Genomic DNA, 8,211 nt, shown 5'->3' with positions numbered 1-8,211 from the left:
GACTACATGCACTCACAACACCCAGCTAGTTTTTTAGAGACGGGGTCTCACTCTTCCTCAGGCTGGTCTTGAACTCCTAAGCTAAGGTGGCCCACCAGCCTCTGCCTCCCAGAGTGGTAGGATTATAGGCATGAGCCACCACACCAGCCCCTAGTGAAAACAATTTAATACAGCCAGGTCTCTTCATGAACTTGCATTTTACAACATTTTAAATGTAGGAAACATACAAAAAAGTTACTTATTTATTTATTTTTTGCAGTTTTTGGCCAGGGGCTGGGTTTGAACCCACCACCTCTGGTAGATGGGGCTGGCGCCCTACACCTTTGAGCCACAGGTGCTGCCCCCAAAAAGTTATTTTATAAAAGCCACCTTGATACTGTAAAATACTAATGAAAGACTGTGAACCCAGTTTACTTTGTAAAGAATCTTCCTTCCTTGTCTCAGATTCCAAGCACTATTCATCATCTTCAGAGTCAGTTCTGCTTAAATGCTTGACACCATCAACCCGTTTCCAAACCTGAGGAAGTTCCCCTTTATGATCTGTTTCATCTACGAGCTTAACGTTTCTGGGGTTTTGAAAGTTGTTCTTTTTTGTCTTTTTTCCTAGTTGGGGCTGTATTAGGAGTTTCAAGGGAGATCGTATTGCATGTTGATGTTGCAGAATTAATGGGATGAGGATTCTCCATGAACCGCTCTTCATTGTCCTTGGCAAATTCAAACAATGTGTAGGTCATGGCCATTCCAAGGTTGGCTTCCACTGCTTCCTGTAACTTGGCTAATATATTCACTGTGCTTTACAGCTGATGATAGGGTGTTGTTTAAAATAGTGTTCATAGATATAATTGGAGGTGTTTGGGATATTTTGCTGGAAATATCTATTAAGAAGGCTTGGAGATCACCATTTTCACCTATCCTATATTGAAAAGAAACTGAACTTAATTCTCGGAAACTTTCATCTGCTTCCTAAATAGAACGTAAGGCTTATTTATTTATTTTTGAGACAGAGTCTCATTTTGTCACCCTCGGTAGCGTCCCTGGGCTTCCCTCATCTTGCCAGTTGCTGCAGACCGCATTCACGACAATAGAAAGAAAGAGAGGGCAGTGGCCCCCAAGGCCAGGGTGACCCCCTTCCCTGCCTCAGCTGGGGGAAGGGTGGCACCCACAGACGCGAGTCTCGGGCTCCTGAGCCAAAGGCCGAGGCAAGTGGGGCGCCCACCTAACATGTATTTAATGGTGAAAGACTGGCCAGGTGCCGTCGCTCACGTGTATAATCAATCTTACCACTCTGGGAGGCCTAAGTGGGTGGATTCCTTGAGCTTAGGCCTTGGAGACCAGCTTGATCCAGAGGGAGATGCCATCTCTACTAAAAACAGAAAAACTAACCAGTTGTTGTGGAGGTTTCCTGCCTGTAGTCCTAGCTACTCAGGAGGCTGAGGCAAGATCTCTTAAGCACAAGAGTTTGAGGTTGCTGTGAGCTACGACGCCACGGTACTCTACCCAGGGCAACAGAGTGAGACTGTATCAATCTATCAGTCAATAAAATAATACAAAAAAATAATGATGAAAGACTGAATGTGCCCCCCCCTTAATATGGGGAATAAGGCAAGGGTGTCCACTCTTGCCACTTGTGTTGAACACTGTATTGGTTCTTGCCAGGACAATCAGTCAAAAGAAAGTAAAATAAAAGGCATCCCCACTGGAGGTGAAGAAGTTAAAACTACCTGTCTTTGCAAATGGTATGAACCTTTATTTAGATACTCCAAAGATCCTGGATCTAGCTGTCCCTTGTCAGGCTCTTGTGTCCTGACTCTATTTACAGTGTCTGTTTTTTCCTGGAGCCGAAGTCCAGGGTGCAGCACCTCTGCCCTTGAACAGTACATTGCAGGGGTCCCTCTTACTGTTCTCCATGCAGGGGAAGGAGATCATTTAACGCCTGCCGTCGGGCGCAAACCCAGTAGTGTGGGTTAGTTGCCAAGAGCATGGGCAGTGGTGTCCATCTGCCTACATTCAGGTCCCAGCTCTGCACTCACCAGCTGTGGGACCTCAGACAAATTACTGAACTCCTGTTTGCCTCAGTTTCCTCATCTGTAGAATAAGGGATAGGAACTAATGCAGCCATTAGCTACTTGTGGTGAGGGCTTGCTGTGAGAATGAAGAGTGTTAATTTATCTAAAGTCCATTACAGTGCCTGGTTAAATGTGTTATGGTGGTATTTCCCATTTTGCTGTTTTTGCCAGATAGGATGAAAAATTCCATGAGAAGTTAGTTGGAGGCTCCACTGAATCCTTAAACCGGCCTCTCACTTGGGTTGCTGATTGTTCCGAATTTGAGGTACGCCTGGGCTAGTGTGTTAGACGTGATGGTCCCAGAGGAGCCACCCTACAGCGCAGGAAGCATCACTTTTACAGTGGTTCTCAACCTTCTCAATGCTGTGACCCTTTAATACAGTTCCTCATGTTGTGGTGGAATTGTAAAATTATTTTCATTGCTACTTCATAACTGTAATTTTGCTACTTTTATGAATCATAATGTAAATATCTGATATGCAGGATGTATTTAGGTGACCCCTGTGAAAGGGTTGTTCAAACCCAAAGGGGTCACGACCCACAGGTTGAGAACCGCTGCTTAGAAGGATGAAGAACCTGATTCTTGACTGAAGAGCCTGAAGAGAAGTGTGGGAACCCAGTGGCTGTTCACCGGTTAGGCTCACAAGATGAAGTCTCAGGAGATACTAAGCTGTCTTACCTATTTGCTTGGGTTTGGCGGGGGCCTCTGTCAAAGCTGAAAGAAGAATTTGGTCTTCTGGTGGGCACATTCTTAGTGTATAATTGTGAAGAGCTTAGCTGGAGCTGGCCCTGCCCACCAGCCTCTGAGCTCATCAGCCCCTTTTGTCTTTGGGGTAGTACAGTAGACGGAGCATCTCAGGAGCCTCCCAGGATATTGGTGGAATATGGATCACCAGGATAAGACTATGCCTCTGGTTTTGAATCAGATAAAATCACTGTCTTCCATAAATTTCCTCCTCGCACAGAACAGTGGTTCTTAAAATATGGTCCCTGACCAAAATCATCAGTACCACCAAAGAACTTGCTAGAAATAAAAATTTTTGCCAGGTGCAGTGGCTCACACCTATAATCTTAGCACTCTGGGAGGCTGAGGTGGTGGATCACCTGAGCTCGGGAGTTTGAGACCAGCCAGAGCCAGAGCAAGACCCTGTCTGTAAAAATAGCAGGGCATTGTGGCAGGTGCCTGAGTAGTCCCAGCTACTCAGGAGGATGAGTTTGAAGTTGCTGTGAGTTGTGTTGCCATGGCCCTCTACCAAGGGTGACAAAGCGAGACTCTGTCTAAAAAAAATTTAATTTAAAAATAAATGAAAAATTTTTTCCTCCTCATATGAGCAAGCAAAGAAGAAAGAGAAAGGAAGGAAGGAAGGAAGGAGGGAGGAAGAAAGGAGAGGAGGGGCTAAAGGAGGGAAAAAGTAAGAGAGAAAAGAAAAGAAAAGAAAAGTTCTCAGCAACCCCAAAAAAAACCTCGAGGAAACTTTGGCAGTAGGCTGCGTCTTAACTAACAGGTGATTTTGATGCCACTGAAGTCTGAGAGCCACAGACCTAGAAAATATGACAGCAGCACTCTAGTGAGTTTGTCCTCATGCAAGTTACTATAAAAAATAGCAGTAGGAGACATGTTTTCTGTCCTCAAAGAGCGTACAGCCCACTCGGAGGTGTCCCCTGTGTTCCCTGGCCGGCGTTCAGCGCGTGTGCTAGCAGCTAACTGATGAGTGGGAGCAAAGGTGTACGAACTCCAACGCAGAGCCTATGGGCGGTGAGGGCTGGTCGGGAGTTAACGCTTCGCCGAGGCCCTGTCAACACCTGTCCTGGGCTGTGACAGGTGGACAGTGTGAGCAGACTCGGGAGGTGGGACTGCTTGCCCCCCAGATGTGTGGCCTCACAGCCCTTTTGTTTCATAGCCCTCAACACATGAGCTTCCTTCCACCTTCTAGAGCCATGATCATGTTCGGAGTCTGTGTATTTTGGCGGAGGGGATCAGTTCTTCCCTTACCTTAAAGTCTGTGCTGTTCTGAGTCTCTTCCTACCTTGACAGTTAGGGAAAGCTGCTTTCATGCTGAGAGTGGGCTGCGAGTTGAGCCCACACAGGGGCTGTGTTGGTCGAGGGTGGCGCATGTCTGGCCGTAGGCCTTTCCCTTTGGGCAGGAGTACTTCCTCTACTAATTCTAGGATCTCACACCTTTTCCTCCTCTGAGCCTCTCGTTTTAGATGGAAGGGAAACAGTAAGTATTAATGTGCTTTTGTAAGTAGAAGGAGTACAGTCAGAAATAATGATAAATAGTGTAGTACCTACATACACCAGTAAGATAGCCTATTGTCATTAGCAAGTATTATGAACTACACATAATTGTAGGTGCTCTACTTTTTTTTTTTTTTTGAGACAGTGTCTCACTATGTCACCCTCGGGGAGTGCCGTGGTGTCACAGCTCATAGCAACTTCCAACTCTTGGGCTAAAGCAATTCTCTTGCCTCAGCCTCCCAAGTAGCTGGGACTACAGGCGCCTGCCACAACGCCCAGCTATTCGTTGGCTGTAGTTGTCATTGTTGTTTGTCAGGCCCAGGCTGGTTTCAGACCCACCAGCTCCAGTGTATGTGGCTGGCACCCTTGCTGCTGAGCTACAGGCACCAAGCCTGGGTGCTCTACTTTTACAGGACTGGCAGGGCAGTCATTTTGTCTACACCAGCATCCCCACAGATGTGGGTAATGCCTTGTGCTACAGTGTCACTGGGTGATAGGAATTTTTTAGCTGCATTGTAACCCTAGGGGACTATCATTCTATATGCAGTCTGCATTGATGGAAATCTCAGTATGTGGAGCGTGACTTATATATGCTAGAGCGTTTCAACACACAGATTTTAATTTGTACAGTCGGTTTATGCCTAACTTAGAAGACTGTGTGATCATTAACAAATGTTGTGATAACCAAATGAACAGCAAGGTAATCCTCACTTGTAATGGAAGTTCAGCTTGGGCAGGACTGTCGGACTGTGTGCTGTGTGTCTAGCACCAAGCAGGTAACACAATTTAGGGCAAAGTTCTCATTCTCAAGAACTTTATCTTGTTGAGTCCATGAAAGGGTTGCTGATGACACAGAGCAAGTAGATAATCAACAAAATGTGGCGTGCAATTCAAATGAGTGCTGGTGCCAGGAGAGGCCGTGGGCCAGATATCAGTTCCTGCAGCCTGGCCTTGAAAGCTATCTGCTGCCCCTGGGGCTGGCACAACCCAGGGTGTGGCTGTGACTGCCTGGGTGTGGTCCCTGTGAGCTGAACTGCCATTCCTTTCCAGTGTATACCCTGCATACACACACACACACACAAAGGCACTCTGAGGAGTGGTAACACCCTCTCTTGTGTTGGAATCCTCAGAAAATAAAGATCTAGCAAATGATAAAGTTTTTTAAAACCTTCATTAAATTTTTTTCTTTTTTATTAAATCATAACTGTGTACATTAATGCATGTATGGGGTACGATGTGCTGATTTTATATACCATTTGGAATGCTTACATCAAACCGGTTAACATAGCCTCACTTATTGTGTTAAGACATTTATGCTCTACTCTTAATAGATTTGACATGTACCCTTGCAATATGCACCATAGGTGAGATCCCACTGGTTACCCTACTTCTATCCAGTCCTTCCTCTCCCCTCCCCTCTCCCTCCTCTTCCCACCTTCATTCTGGACTATAGTTGTGTTTTATCTTTCATATGAAAGTGTGGGTGATTATATATTGGTTTCATAATAGTACTGAGTACATTGATACTTTTTCTTCCTTTCTTGAGATGCTTTACTAAGAAGAATATGTTCCAGCTCCATCCAGGTAAACATAAAAGATGTGAAGTCTCCATCGTTTTATGGCTGCATAGTCTTCCATGGCGTACATATACCACAATTTGTTAACCCATTCATGGGTTGATGGGCACTTGGGCTGGTTCTATGACTTGGCAATTATGAATTGGGCTGCCATAAACATTCCGGTGCAAATATCTTTGTTGTAAAGTGATTTTTGGTCTTCTGGATATTTACCTAGTAGAGGAATTACAGGATGGAATGTCAGGTCTACTTTTAGTTCCCTGAGTGTTCTCCAAACTTCTTTCCAAAAGGAACATATTAGCTTACATTCCCACTGGCAGTGCAGAAGTGTTCCCTTTTCTCCACATCCACGCCGACATCTGTAGTTTGGGGATTTTTGTTATGTGGGCTACTCTTACTGGAGTTAGCTAATGTCTCAAAGTGGTTTTGATTTGCATTTCTCTGATGATTAAAGATGATGAGCATTTTTTCATGTGTCTGTAAGCCATGCACCTGTCTTCAGAGAAGTTTCTGTTCATGTCTCTTGCCCACAATAAAATGAGACCACGTGTACTTTTCTTATCAATGAGTTATATTACTGGGATCCGAACAAACTAAAAGCTTCTGCACAGCCATTAACACAGTAAGTAAAGCAAGCAAGCAACCCTCAGAATGGGAGAAGATATTTGCAGGTGATGTTTCTGACAAAAGTTTGATAACTTGACTAAATTAGACCAATTTTCTCCTTACAGGACAAGCCTTAGCCATTTTTCGCTCCCTACTGGATTTCTGTTTTTAGCAGCTATAATGACAGCTTTTCTCTGTTCTGAATTCCTCTCTCCTAGGTAATAGATACAGCCAGTTTCTTTGATGGTTTCAGCAGATACTTTGGAGGGAAGAAGAGGAAACAACTTGGCTTGGTGCATGCTAACCAATTACACCAGATGCTGTGCCAGATGACAGGCGTTATCTCAGGGGCAGCACTGAGGACATTCTTTGCTTTTGTTTGTTTGTTTTTTAGAGACAGAATCTCACTTTATCGTCCTTGATAGAGTGCCACGGCGTCACAGCTCACAGCAACCTCCTGGTCTTAGGTGATTCTCTTGCCTCAGCCTTCCAAGTAGCTGGGACTACTGGTGCCCACTACAATGCCCAGCTATTTTTTTTGTTGCTCTTTGACCGGGGCCGGGTTCAAACCCACCACCCTCCGTATATGGGGTTGGCGCCCTACCCACAGAGCCACAGGCGCCGCCCAGGGAGGGCGTTTCTTAAAGCCATATAGAGTTGTGCCTTGAATCATTGATTCCACGAGCACCTATGGGCATGTGCTGTGTGCATGGCCTGGTAGATGGCAGATAGATGTGGTCCCTCCCTCATGGAAGCTTAGCCACTGTTTGACGTTTTTCTTGGGGTTTGTTTGTTTGTTTTTGAGACACTCTCACTCTGTCACCCAGGGTAGAGTGCAGTGGTATCACCACAGCTCACTGCAACCTCAGACACCTGGGCTCAAGCAATCTCCTGCTTCAGCTTTAGCTTCAGCTTCCCGAGTAGTTGGGACTACCGATGCCCACCACCACACCCAGCTACTTTTTCTATTTTAGTAGAGATCAGGATTCACTCTCACCCAAGCTCCCGCCTCAGCCTCCCAGGGTGCCAGGATTACTCTGGCCTCTTTCTGTTTTAAGGACAGGTTGCTGTGGCGTATGAAGCAGGATGTTTCCGTCAGTAGGAGTGCAGCACGTCAGACAGCCTTCCAGCCATTGCTGCTGCACCCAGGCTGGTGTATCCGCGGTTCCTGCAGGGAGAGCAGGCATGCTGCTGCCCTGGGCACTCCTTCTGTCCCTGTGATTGATTGTGTGTCCTCTGCAAACCATCCACTCTGGAGTCAGACTCTGGCTCCCTCTTACTGTCAATTTTTTGAAGGTCCTTAGTGTTCTGGCTCTGGTCACCACATCCAGATTCATACTCAAGACATGTCATCCTGACAAAGTGTGAGAAGAGTAACTTTCACTAAGGTGTGAGTGCCCAACAGGTTTAAGCTTGTAGATTACATTTACACTTTAACAGAGGAGCTCAGGGGTAAGTATTAACTTCTAACTGCCTGCCGCAGAGGTGTTTACTCAGGAAGCATTTCTCTGTCTTGTCGTTACCTGCCTTGACCCCTAACAAATTAGAAAAACAGGTCAATGATGAAGCTACCAGGTTCTAAGGTGTTGCCTGACCTAGCTGGAGTGTTTGGAAAAAGAAGTCTTTCTTTTTTTTTTTTTTTTTTTTTTTTTTCTTTTTTTGGGAGGTGGCTTGCTCTGTTGTCCAGGCTGGGGGATAGTAGCCTCATCATAGCTTGCTATAG

General features: G+C 45.6%; 1 protein-coding gene and 1 pseudogene across 1 annotated transcript in view; one reads left to right on the top strand and one right to left on the bottom strand.

The window, feature by feature from the left end:
• Positions 1 to 8,211, top strand: part of MGST3 (microsomal glutathione S-transferase 3) — a 28,179-nt gene that overhangs the window by 10,039 nt on the left and 9,929 nt on the right. The window lies entirely within an intron of this gene.
• On the bottom strand, positions 455 to 4,181 carry LOC100955736 (annotated as a pseudogene).

Source organism: Otolemur garnettii, unplaced genomic scaffold, assembly GCF_000181295.1.
Source record: "Otolemur garnettii isolate 467f Iridium unplaced genomic scaffold, OtoGar3 scaffold00016, whole genome shotgun sequence".
Taxonomy (NCBI): Eukaryota; Metazoa; Chordata; class Mammalia; order Primates; family Galagidae; genus Otolemur; species Otolemur garnettii.
Note: the sequence above shows the minus strand (reverse complement) of the source record. Positions and strands in the feature narration are given on the sequence as shown.